General features: G+C 48.7%; 1 protein-coding gene across 2 annotated transcripts in view; it reads left to right on the forward strand.

Annotated features, from left to right (window-relative positions):
- LOC126545545 (zwei Ig domain protein zig-2-like) overlaps positions 1 to 13,297 on the forward strand; it is a 129,677-nt gene that overhangs the window by 92,263 nt on the left and 24,117 nt on the right. The window contains exon 1 of one of the 2 annotated variants that reach the window (XM_072288064.1): positions 7,195 to 7,384. The exons of the other annotated variant lie outside the window; for it this stretch is intronic. The gene's annotated coding sequence lies outside the window, so the exon portion shown is untranslated. Of the gene's footprint in view, positions 1 to 7,194; positions 7,385 to 13,297 lie in introns of those variants that run through there. 2 annotated transcript variants of the gene reach the window in all.

A 13,297-nucleotide genomic window follows, 5' to 3' on the forward strand; every position in this document is an offset into this window, starting at 1 on the left:
GTGTTAGCTAGGTTCTGTTTTCCTAGCTAGATTTAACGAGCAAGACCAAGGCAGTAAAGCAGCAATCATGGAGTTAAGGACACTGCTGAGAGACGAATTGTTGATTGTTGGTGAGGAACTGGGCCTAGATGTACGCAAGGAACTGCTAAAATCAGAATTATTGGAGCTAATTTCCGAACAGGCCAGTGAGGAAGAAATTGAAATGGGATTGGAACTTCTAAAGAAGAGAGAGAAACGGGAAAGAGAGAAAGGAACGGGACAGAGAAAAACGAGAGAAAGAGAGAGAGAGAGAGAGGGGAACGCGATAAAGATCGCGAGTTAAGAAAAATGCAACTTGAACTTGAAAGCAAACGTTTGGAGTTGTCTCAAGGAAGTGAAGGTTAAAGCCATTTGAGGTCGGGACCGACATACGCTTGTTCCTAAGCAATTTTGAAAGGACTTGCGAGAAGAAGAACTTCGGTCCGAGTACATGGCCACAGCGGTTGCTGTCTATGTTGCCGTGTGAGGCGGCGGAAGTAATCGCCAGACTCAGTGCACAGGATGCATATGATTATGCAAAAGTTAAGGCTAGTCTCCTGACGAAATACCGCCTTTCAGCCGAAGCTTTTCGGCAAAGGTTTAGGAGCACAGGCAAGAAAAATAGGACTTTCCGGAGTTTGCGTACGGCTTAAAGCCCAACCTAGTCGAGTGGCTGAAAAGCGCGGGAGCATACGACAGCAGAGACATGATCATTGAATGCATGTGTCTAGAGCAGTTTTACAAAAGCATCCCACAAGCTGTGAAGCTGTGGGTGCAAGACAGAGGGAATGTAAACACTGTGGAAAGGGCGGCTGAATTAGCCGAAGAGTACGCAACGCGTAGAAAGTTGAACGCCGAGGACGGAAATTGGGATGGTCGAAATGGACCGCGGAAACCATTTCCGTTCAAAAAGGGTTCACAGACTAGACGACCGGAGCCTGTAAACGGGGAGGAAAAGCCAGCAGAAAAGAGCGAGGAGAAAACTAACGGGGAAACCGTACAAAAAGAGCAGAAAAGAAAATTCGTATCTTTTAGGCCGATCCGCTTTTATAAATGCCACACACTGGGACATACAGCTGTTAACTGCGGGAAGCACAGTGTAGTTTTTTCCTACGTAGAGGAAAAAGACGAGAATATGGAACTTTTGAGCCCATATCTTCACGACCTGCAATTTAATGGCAAACCATGCCGAGTGCTGAGAGACAGTGCCGCCACGATGGGCATTGTCCATCCGTCTTACGTGACGGTAGATGACTTCACCGGAGAAGTAGCATGGATAAAACAGGTTGTAGAAGAGCACAGCGTGTCTGCCCATGGCCAAAATCAAAATCAGTGGACTATTCGGGGAGCTAGAGACTGAGGCTGCAGTTTCCAAATTTTTGTTACTGCAGTACCTTTACATTTTTTCGAATCGTTCAAATCGGTTACTGCGTGAAAAAGGGCTTAAACTGGGAGAAGGCATAGTACAGGCATTGACCCGAGGCCAAGCTCGTAAAATCGCGTCGCTTTCGGCTGAAAATGCACAAGCTGCTCCAGCGGAAGCAGCAAAAGGGATAACTTCAATACCCGAATCCGAGCTGGGCCCGAGGGATAAAAAAACATTTGAGGAGAGCCTGCAAGCTGACCAGCTCAATGAGAGCGTAGCACTAGAGTGTCAAAGTTCAAGCCTGCAGGAAGAGCAAGCTGACGCAATCGCAAGCGAGACAGGGTCGTTATTATCACCGGCCTCAAATAACTTTGATAAGCTCTTACGTGTGGACAGAGAGTCACTGGCAGCGGAGCAAAAGAAGGATGACAGCTTAGCTAAATTATACCACACAGCTAAAGAAGGCATTGCTAGGCGCAACGTGACGATACATGAGAGAGGAGGATTGTTGTATCGGCACTACAGAGATCGAAAGGGTAGGATTTTAGATCAGTTAGTCGTACCTACTAAGTACAGGAAGGACCTTTTGAGTCTCTGTCATGGAAATAGGTGGTCCGGCCACCTAGGCATAAACAAATCAAAGGAAAGATTGCTTATGGAATACTACTGGCCTGGCTGTTTCAAAGACGTAGAAAACTTTGTAAGATCATGCGACGCCTGCCAGCGCTCGGGTAAACCCGGAGAGACATGGAAAGCTCCACTAAAGGTAGTGCCCTTAGTAACAGAGCCTTTCAGGCGACTTGTGATAGACACGGTAGGGCCTCTGCCAAAAAGAAAATCGGTTTACAGGTACTTGTTTACCATGCTGTGTCCGGCTACAAAGTTTCCAGAAGCAATTCGCTCCACCGAAGTAGTAGACGCGCTTTTGACAGTGTTTGCACGAGTTGGGTTTCCAGCCGAAATTCAGGCGGATCAAGGGTCAGTATTCACCAACGCACTGACTTCCACATTCTTGCAAAAGTGCGGGGTAAAGTTAATACACAGTTCCGTCTATCACCTTCAGTCAAACAGTGTGGAGAGGTGGCATTCAGTGCTTAAGCGAGTTTTGCGTGCGCTCTGTTACGAGCATAAGGAGGACTGGGAGAACTGTCTACCGGCAACTTCGTTTGCTTTGCGAACGGTTCCACATGAAGCGACAGGGTTCTTGCCAGCAGAACTAGTGTATGGGAGGACACTCCGGTTCTCCAATAAGAGTGTTAAGAGAGATGTGGGAGGAAAGAGGAGAGAGTCCAACAGTGGTTGAATACGTGCTAAATCTACTGGAACGGCTAAGCGCAACCCAAGAACTAGTCGAAAAGAACATGGGAGTAGTTCGAAAGAACGCCAAATTCTATTACGACAAGAATGCGAGGCTTCGTACGTTTAACGCCGGAGACCAGGTAATGATCCTCAAACCTTCAAGAAAGAACAAGCTTGAAGTTCACTGGGACGGGCCCGTTAAAGCGTTGCACGAACTTTCAGATACTAACTATGCTCTGAAAATGCCCGGTCGCAGGAGGGAGGGGAGGATATATCACTGCAATTTGATGAAGCCGTATATAGAGCGGAGCGGAGTCGTTAACTATACCATCAAAGAGCAGGATGGCACTAGTACCAAGTTTAAGGAGTATAGGGCGACCTCCAACTCTGAAATCTGCCTAGAAGAAGTAGTAAAAGATTCGGTAAGCTCGCACGCTCTTAGACCCAAGCAGCTAAATGAGCTAAAAGGGGTGTTAGGGGAATATCTCGACAGATTCAGCGATCGGCCGGGTAGAACCGAACTAATAACGCATGAAATAGAGCTGACATCGACCGAACCCGTAAGATCAAAGCCTTACAGGGTGACTACAAGACAGAGAGAGATTATGGCGGCGGAGATACAGCGCATGCTAGAGTTGGGAGTTATTGAGCCCGCTGAGAGTGACTACACGTCACCGCTAATACTGGTAGAAACTCCTAACAAGGACCCTCGTCCGTGTGTTCACTACAGGAAGTTAAATGCCATCACTAGGGATCAGTTGTACCCGATACCCAACATTGAGGAACGAATTGAAAGAGTTAGCGCCGCTAAATACATTTCAACTATAGATCTCGTGCGGGGGTACTGGCAAGTTCCCCTTTCAGAAAGTGCCAGCCGCTATGCCGCTTTCATCTCACCTGTAGGCACTCAGCTTCGGGCTGAAGAACGCGCCGTTTAGCTTTTCTAAGTTAATGGATATTGTCCTAAAAGACTTGCAGGAGTTCGCCTTGCCATATCTGGATGATGTAGCAATTTTTTCGGACAGCTGGGAACAACACGTATCGTACCTCAAACATGTGTTCTCATGGTTGAGGGAAGCCGGCTTAACGATGAAAGCGGAAAAGTGTAGATTTGTGTGTTCGCAGGTTACTTATCTGGGCGATGTTGTCGGCCAGGGCACGAGACGGCCGGCCGAGCTGAAAATAGCTACGATTGAAGAATTTTCTCAGCCGCGCACGAAAATAGACATTCTTTCATTTTTGGGACTTGTGGGGTACTATCAACGGTACATTCCGAATTACTCGCAAATGGCAAGTCCATTAACGGACGCCCTCAGAAAGGGAGCACCGAGTAGCGTACACTGGGATAAGGACAGAGAGAACGCTTTCCAAAGTTTGAAAACGCTATTGGTTTCTCGTCCTGTGCTTCGCGCGCCAGACTACACAAAGGAATTCATAGTTCAATGCGACGCAAGCGACAGAGGTATGGGCGTGGTACTTAGTCAGGTCGTCGACGATAACGAGGAGCATCCTATCCTCTATGCCAGTCGTAAACTAAATGTAAGAGAGGAAGCCTGCAGCGTTTCAGAGAAGGAATGCGCTTGTTTAGTTTGGGCCGCCCAGAAGTTGTCGTGTTACTTGTACGGAGCGAAGTTCATCTTCGAGACCGACCACTGTCCTCTGATGTGGCTCAATCAAATGTCACACAAAAATGGCCGCTTGCTCCGATGGAGCCTCACTCTCCAAGAGTACAACTTCTCCGTTAGATATAAGAAGGGAAAGTTGCATAGCAATGCGGATGGTTTGAGCAGGCCAATTTGAACTCTGCGTTTAAGGGTCCCACCTAAATTTTAGGGTTACTAGTGTTAATTTTGTTAAGCTAAGAAGATCCCCTCTCATTTAGCAGGATTCCATCCATGATTGCTGAATTTGTCAGAAGGAAATTGCTTTAAAAAATTGGCATAGCGAAATGCAGCAGTTTTTGTTTCTGCACTTATGTTTTCTTTGAAGCCTAGCGGGTCTAGAGTGGGTTCCAAGGTACGTCATCTCGGCGCAGAGCCGTGTTGTGGGGTTCGTTTTGGAGTTGCCTGTCCTTGTTGGATGTTTTGGGGCGGTGACATCATTTCACAAGTGGTTGCTGCGAGCCAAGACATCATTCCCTGGCCACAAGCCGTTCTCTTCCTGCCCAGCGGTTGTCAGCGCTGGACAGTCGAGATTTTCCGGGCCATGGAGGCGCTGTTAAGAACGGCCCAGCTGAGGTGCAAGTTTTGCCAGCCAGTTGCGACAGCGGCGTCAACTTTCTAGGAACGCCACCATTACGCTCTAGCCTCGTCGCCGTTGTGACTGAATGCGTTCGGCGGGCTAACTATTGTTAGCGAACCTACCAACGGCGACCTGTTCTGCTATGAGCGGGAACGTCGACGAAGGCCCCTTCCCACGCGCCGTCCAAGACGCAAGACAATGGGCACCTGGCGGCGCGCTGCAGGGGTCAGCTCGGGGAATAAAAGGCACCTTTCCTGACACAAGCCCCGAGTTCTACGAAGTCCGTCTGACGTCGGCTCCGGACCGTGAACCTTGCGCAAGGAAGTGTGTGTGTGAGTCATCATCATCATCATCATCATCAGCCTGATTACGCCCACTGCAGGGCAAAGGCCTCTCCCATACTTCTCCAACTACCCCGGTCATGTACTAATTGTGGCCATGTTGACCCTCCAAACTTCCTAATCTCATCCGCCCACCTAACTTTCTGTCGCCCCCTGCTACGCTTCCCTTCCCTCGGAATCCAGTCCGTAACCCTTAATGACCATCGGTTATCTTCCCTCCTCATTACATGTCCTGCCCATGCCCATTTCTTTTTCTTGATTTCAACTAAGATGTCATTAACGCGCGTTTGTTCCCTCACCCAATCTGCTCTTTTCTTATCCCTTAACGTTACACCTATCATTTTTCTTTCCATAGCTCGTTGCGTCGTCCTCAATTTAAGTAGAACCCTTTTCGTAAGCCTCCAGGTTTCTGCCCCGTACGTGAGTACTGGTAAGACACAGCTGTTATACACTGTGTGTGAGTGTGTGTGTGTAAACCGTCCCGCAGAGAGGCGACTTGTTTACGATGACTGAACGGCCGTTTCCGTCACCTGGGTATCGGGGGGGGGGGGGGGGGGGAGGGACCGACTGTTTATAAACCGCTGTTGTGCGGCTGCTCAGTGCACTTTCTCAAGCAGCCATGTTAGACTGATGTACTTTCTTTCGCAGTCCTGCTAGACTGATGAACTGCATGTAGATACTGTAAATAAACCCATATTCCTCGTTCTGGATGAGAAGCAGTCCTTCCCTTTATCAACGTCTTCAGCGTGGATAAGTTGGACGACGGCATGGGCCAGCTACCTTCTAATTCATGCCCGACTCCAATCTTGACAACTGATTACGAGCGATGGGATTGAGCCCCCAATCCCGACAATAGAAGTAAAAAAGAAGTGAAAACATTTCAGTAACTAACAAAGGAAACTTATACGTTTTTCAATTTTTCACAAGATTTTTTTTTCATAAGTAGACAAAATAGCTTATCAACAGCCTTTTCTTTCGCGGTAATGAGCCGATATAATAGCCTGAGCTTAGACTGCCGCAATAGATTATCCACATACAGGGTGATGTGTTCTGCCTCAGAACAGTTCACGACACGCGTATCGTCTGAATAGGGTGGCTCAATTGACACATGTTCGCCGGTGATCGGAAGAATCGCGAAACAGGTGTGCTGCAAGAGCGCCAACCTAGAGAAGAAGAACAAAAAAAAGTAACCACATTAATAAAGCGCAGTTACATCGTCGCATGCATCGAAGTAGCTCCGCCATGGCGAATCGCTGCTCCCGCATTTCCTCCCGCGCAGCGTGATGGAATCTCACGCGGAAGGCAGGTGGCGTGTTTCGCATGGAGCTTGGCCACCACTCAGGAGAGCTAGCTCCAGTGCCCCTCCCCGAGCCTCGCGTCCACCAGCCGAGTTTGTGTTACCTGTGGCGGCAATAGGTGTGCCACGGGCCTACGCACCGGTTTGGAGCCTAGAGAAAAGAAACGTGGCAAGCCGGCCACGTAAGGGCCGATTTACGCTCGAGCCGCTCATCGCCGCAAGCCGCACCGCACGCGTGCGGTCGCGCGAAAGATTGCACGTATCAAACACTTGTGCAGAAATTTCGGTTTACAATGTGTAAGGTATACACTGTGCACACAGTGTAAATGGTAATTTGTGCACAAGTGCTGGATACGTGCAATTTTTCGCGCGACCGCAAGCGCGCGGTGCGGCTTGCGGCGATGGGCGGTTCGACCGTAAATCAGCCCTACCGATTCTCTTTCTGCGGCCACTGGCGAACTGACAGCGGTGCGCGGAGGGAGTCGGTTGAGACGGGGGAGGGTGAATCTCCTCGTCCGCTCCTCCTTGCAGCAGCGAGCGAAGGACCAATGGAGGCTTACGTGCGCTCCTCACAGCCTGTAATACTACTTATACGGGGGTTCATGCCAGTGAGGATCATTCATTGCCGGTCTCTCGCCCTACTGGTTCCTGAGCGAATTGTGCCTGAGCCTTTTTCTCCATCTCGCACGAAGATCAAGAGTCAGCCGTTCCTCCGCCCTCATAGAGACTGACTTTGAACTTCTGTTGTCACCTGCCTTTCGGAGAGTGGAGCGCTGTTTTCGACCCCTGCACATCGTCGGACGTGTGTTACCCGCTTTACTGGTGAGTGGCCGGCTTCCGTGCGCCTGCCGCGTGAGTAGCTTAGTCGCCGCGGAAAGATAGCGACGCTCGTGGGGACGCCGAGCGCAGCTCAGGCACTCCTCCACCCCCCTGAGTTGCGATCGCCGCTCCCTCGGGCGCTTACTGATATCCAGTAGTGCAGTATAGTCTCCTTTCTTTTTCCTTTGCCATTCATTCCGTATACACGCGGCTATCTAATCCCTCTGTGGCATTCGCCGGTGGGCTGCGACGTCACTTGTGATGCTGATTGAAACGTTCAGTGTCCAACCTACGCAGGCCTTGAGACATCATTCGTTTGAAATTTCCTGTCATTATCACGCTGTGCTGTTTACGCATCATGAGTGCTAATGAAGGCAGTGCGCAAATTTGGCCTGACGGGGGAATCATACGTGAGTGGTCTGAAATCTCGTCAACCGATCTGACACTCTGTTTCGGTGAGCCAACAGGACTGCTTGTAGAACCATAAATCAGAAATGTCTATTTGCAATGCGCTACTTGTGTATAATGTATTGTAATGTAGACGTCTGTCTTGGAAGATACTGCATGAGAAATGTTCCTGACATAGTTCTTACTACTGAAGAAGCAACACTGAAATTTTTGCAGCCGTATTGTAATACAGAGTTACGTCTTCTTCACAGCAATATTCTCGTTAGATAAACGCTCTTGCGCTGCGAAATTACCCTGCCTTTTGGATTATTAAAAGAAAATTATGCCCGTATTATCCGTGGTACTAGCGGCTGGTTTTAATAGACTCAAAACTTATTTGACGACGAAGCTAAAAAAATCCGTGGACACCCAAGCACTTCTTATTGTGAATCCGAAAGCATTAATGCCCAATTAAACGCCGCTGAGCGCTCCTTCTAGTTATAGAGTTATGAGTCCTTGGAGTTATGAGTCGCGGGCTAGTAGGCGCGTTGACGCCCTTGGCCAGCGCCTCTTAGATAGCACAAGGCCGGTGCACTTCTATCCGTGACGTCATGCTACCTTGCTCGACTCCCACATAATCTAGTGGAGACGCTCCCGAGTAAGCCGCGGTGATTTCAACATCAGCGCTTTCGTCACACCGGTCTTGGCAACGGAAATTTCGGTCCATGTAACATGCTGTCATAAAGCAGAGTGCAGAGGCCAGCTATATAGGTGGCGCTGGTTTAGCCCCGTGGATAAGACACTCGGCATCTGAGGGTCGGGTCGTAGGTTCGAAACTCCCTACCACCAACGTTTTTCCTTTCGAATTTATTCTGTTTTCTTTTATACATTAATTTCTTCATAGCGATTACCAAGGCGAAGTTCGAACACAGGTGAGAACTTGCGTGCACAAAGAACGCGAATCTTAACACAGGCCTCCAAGGGTGAGAGCGAAAGTGACGTGGCATCGCGGCGATGCCCTCTCCCCTCACGCAGCGCCTGGTGGCCAAGCGCGGCAGCAGGCTTAGGTCCATTTCGCCCGCTCTGCTGCGTCATAGCGCGCACGTCACGTGGCATCGCAGCCAATGGGAATTTAGGTGTCGTTTCGCTGCTAAAGTCGCCGGCTCTCTTTCGCTTAATGGGCTATTTGATGCTTTCGCATAAAAAATATTGCTGGCATCTCGCGAAGCCGAGTGGTTTTCATCGCTCTCCTAAACGACGTGCAGATTCTTGATGTTGCTTCTGTTTCATACTATGCAGCATTCGGATAAGTTGTGCTTTCGGCGTTGCGGGTAGCTAGAAAAGACGATGATGTTTCGAGAATTTCTGTGTTTGTATGTCGGTTGTATGTCGTGGGCAAGATTGGCAAGCCTCGTTAAGATTGCTAAATTTAACTCCTTAAGTGTTGCTCGAAATGCAGCAATTAGAAAGAGTGCAGAAGCAACCTAAGCAGACTTAATCCACGCGCTCATTCAATCTGTTGCCGACGACACACTGAAAGCTACGAAACCACCTCATACCGAGATTCCCACCCAAGATATTCCTCAAGTTATTTTAAGGAAGCGAACTTTTTAAAGGAACATTTAGCGGATATTTAGTGGTGTCAATGGATCTAACTTCGCCTCTAGAACAAGATGCACTGTAAGGAAGCCACTCTACCGCTTTCGAGAGAGATTGAATGACAGAGTTTTAAACGCCTTACCGCTCGTGCATCTGGGCTATGAATGACGTCGTTGCGAAACGTTACTAGAGATTGATTTGACCACCTGTGGTTTCCGAACATGCGCTGAAATCTTAGTGCGCGGGCGCTTCCGTATCCCTTCTTAGGAGTACGGCCGCCGCGGATGGTTATCGAACACCGCGATCACGTGTTCCGCCGTATAACTCCATAGCCGCCAAGCGTGCTCTCTTTGAGGTGGAAAATATAAATAAAACAGGGGCACTTCATCTGTTTGGTGTGCCCTAGTGTAAAACGTCATACGTAGTTTGTTTGGCGGAGCCCTGTGGTTAATACCGTAGTAAAACTGTCACTTCCTTGTACTCGGTGTAATTCCTGTAATGCAAAGATATTTTTTCTCAGTTCGATGAAGTCAACTTTAATGGTAGAGATTCAATACTTAAACAGATCACGAAAGCATTAGATGGAAAGGCTTAGAACACAAACCAAATAAATTTCTTAGCAAGCAGATCTGACCTTTCCGCTAAATCACGTCGATTGCATTGAAATAGTTAAGGTTACACAATGCCGCCGGCCAGTATTTTTCTTTTCACATTTGTCAGGGTTCCTGTTTCATTTGTGTCGCTGACGTCGCTGGATAAAAATTGCCTTACATCGAAGTTGCCTGAGAAGTAGGTCCGTTTATCTGAAGGCGATTTTTGAAGAACTGAGCCCACGATGCAAGAGCGAAGGAAACGTAGCATCTGGTTGAGACAGCAGTAAACAATTGAGACAGTTTTGTCGCATTTGCCGCAGCCCCTGCACACGTTTCTTTGAATGCCCATAGCTGAGATAGCAAGAATGGCGCTAAGGCCTTATCAGCACCAGCCTTAACCACACGTTTATGCGCCCGTAGATGCAGCATGCGTTCTTGACCATAAATTATGGTGGGGAAGTCAATATATCACGGAATAAAACCCTCGCTCATGCATCTATGTGTTCAGTGTATTCTCAGACCAAGAATCATATCAGTAAAAAAATGCTCAAACTTATGGTAAAATGTGCGGCTCCATGAGTACGTTTCTAGGTACGGATTATGTCAAAACTGCAAAGGTAACAAATGAAAGATGTGTCAGCCTGAACAGCCCCTTGCCACTGAGAAAGGCTGCATTTTTCACTCTGGAAAACGTTGCATTGCCTCGAGATCATCCCACCAAGCGCCGGTGACTGCGACGGTCCCGTGGACAACTACGCGCCCACTTTGACGGAGACATTATAAAAGCTTCCCGAATATGTTGGGTCCTCTCTCAGTCACGCTAGCAGCGCGGCTCAGGCTGGTCCACCGTCATCAGTATGCGGGGCAGGGATTTCTGTCAGGCGCCCCGTGGCCTTAAGAAGCTTAGAACTTTCAATGAAATGAAATTCGATTCAATCCTGCGTCAAACACCTACCAAAGGCCAGAAAGCTCACAGGTTCTCATGCTACACCACAATGACTGTAATGCGATAGCATTTTGATGTCCTATCTGTCGATAATTATCCAACGACCATGGTTTTATTCTAACCACTTTCACAAAGAGTAGATTGGTGAGGCCATTGTGCGACCCAGCCGCACACCTGCCCATCCCTGTCACGTTCTGCTCTACGTCATACCACTCCGCTGCTCCTCCTTTCTCCAGCCGTCACTTTCACCCAACGCTGGTACCCCCGAGGACATACCTCCCTACATTGCCGAAAGACAGGCTTTGATCTGTATAATGCTGTCGCATTAACCCTTGTAAAGACATGTAGTGCACTGAGAATCCCCTTGAGAAGTTTTTCGAAGCGAAACAAAGAGACGAAAACACACAGAACCCACTTTTTTCTTGCGCTTCAAAAGCTCCCCAAGGAGAATGTCAACTAACTTGCCAGTTTATCCATACTTTTGTACCAGAGCCCACGTCTACGTTTTTTAATGCATTGTAGAAATCGCATTAAAACCCTTAGGGGGACACGTGTCGTGTACTGCATGGTATCAGGATGGGCCCGCCCATGTATTTGATTAGAGAGCTTTAGATTAGGGGGGACGCAAGCGTTAGGGCCCGCTAGCGCTTGGGGCCACGGTAGTGCGCATGCGCGGGCCCCTACGTAAGGGTCTGCGCAGTATCGTGGCCCCAAGCGCTAGGGGGCCCCAACGTTTGCGTCCCTCTGATCTAAAGCCCTCTGTCATCTTGATTCCGGGATCAACACGTTTTATCTCACGTCGACACCAAAAACGAAGTCCAGAGAGTGTTACTGCATGTAACGCCTTAGTGTTATGAGGTTACCCAGATATCTGTGGCAAAATTTGTTTTTTCTGCTTGGTCGTGCGCGCTGAGTGGCAGATCATTTGTCCTCAAGACCGTTCAGCGGACTTGTTCTTACAAGGAGCCGAACGGTATCTCCTTTATGGCATCCGGCTTGTTCCTGATAAAACTCTTGCGTCCAACGCTAGCAACACTCACACTGATATGCAAATATTGGGTAGCGAATGTTTTACCCCGTTGAGCGGGGGGGGGGGGGGGGGGGTTCGTGGCAAAGAGCTGCGCTAATCACTCTTGGCTCCGGATGGAGCCACAGATAGATCGTCTTTAAAACCCTTTTACTAATTTCTAAGAAGGCATCCGTAATATTTCCAGCATTAAAATGTACTCAGCACAGAATATTCTTTCTTGTTCTCAAAGTTGGTCAAGATATTGTAGAATATTGTTTAGGAGGTTTCACAAAGTTCGAAACTAACGTGCTACGCCTGTTGCTGCGACTTCAATGAAGAAAAACGTATCCAGTTTATTACAGTGAAATGCATTCGGGTGATGCAATTTGCTCTATGCTGCTCTTTTTTATGTGCTTTTTTTTCTATTTTGCCTTTTGCACGAAGGCCAGCCATACTTGACTTTCTGTACGCCAAGCTCCTCTGCAGATTACCTCCTTGCGTTTCCCTCGCCACTGTCCCGCCTCTGGCAGTGCGTGCCGAATGTAGTTCAATTTCTGGAACCCTCCATCGCCCCCGGAAATGCACTCAGCCCCTCCAAGCCTCCTCCCCTGCAACCCCCTCTCCTTCCCAGCGGTGCTTCCTCTCTACTAGCGGCCGTGAATGCGGCCGAAGATGATGCAATTTTTCGTCATGCGCCACACTGTAAAAGAAGCGGCCTCGCCGACATGGTCCGAGCAAGCGGCCTGCGCCGTATGAGAATCACTTCCTAGTTGCTGAGAATATGTGATCGAAATATATTTTTTCTTTTTTATTTCCTTATCTTTATAGCCAAGCTTTTATACGCTAGGTTCTGGCGTTTTGTGTGCGCAGGCAAGAAAGATGCCGGCCACCCGAGAGCTAAAAGAGCTAAAGCTTAAAGCGAAAGAGGATTGCAGGGTATGTCCCAGCTGTGTTTAATCGCGAGAAGTGTCAAAACGTACTGTGATAAAAAAAATATCGTAATAAAAAAGGTAAAACTGGAACAGGCACTGTTTAGTATGGATTGCGGTTTTGCGTCACGGGCTCTATAGGCAAACCACGTAAGCTTATCTCAGTCCCCTCCCACCCGTGCAATGAGTAGGCCGCGTGCGGGGAGGACTGCGGAAGAACAGCGCGCCTACGAAGAACACCGTCGTGAACAGAAGCGGGAATGTGCGCGGCGACGGCGGGCGGCACGTAAGACGGACGAAGATCGTGCCGCAAACGCCAAGCGTATGCATCTTTGTTCGGGTCAACCCTACCCGTACCGACTCCACTCCCATCTTGTAATTGTGGGGTATTTCAACATAGACGGCTCTCGGCCAACGGAAAGTAGTTCTTGACGTTTACTTTGGAAAGGTTCG

Source organism: Dermacentor andersoni, chromosome 1, assembly GCF_023375885.2.
Source record: "Dermacentor andersoni chromosome 1, qqDerAnde1_hic_scaffold, whole genome shotgun sequence".
Taxonomy (NCBI): domain Eukaryota; kingdom Metazoa; phylum Arthropoda; class Arachnida; order Ixodida; family Ixodidae; genus Dermacentor; species Dermacentor andersoni.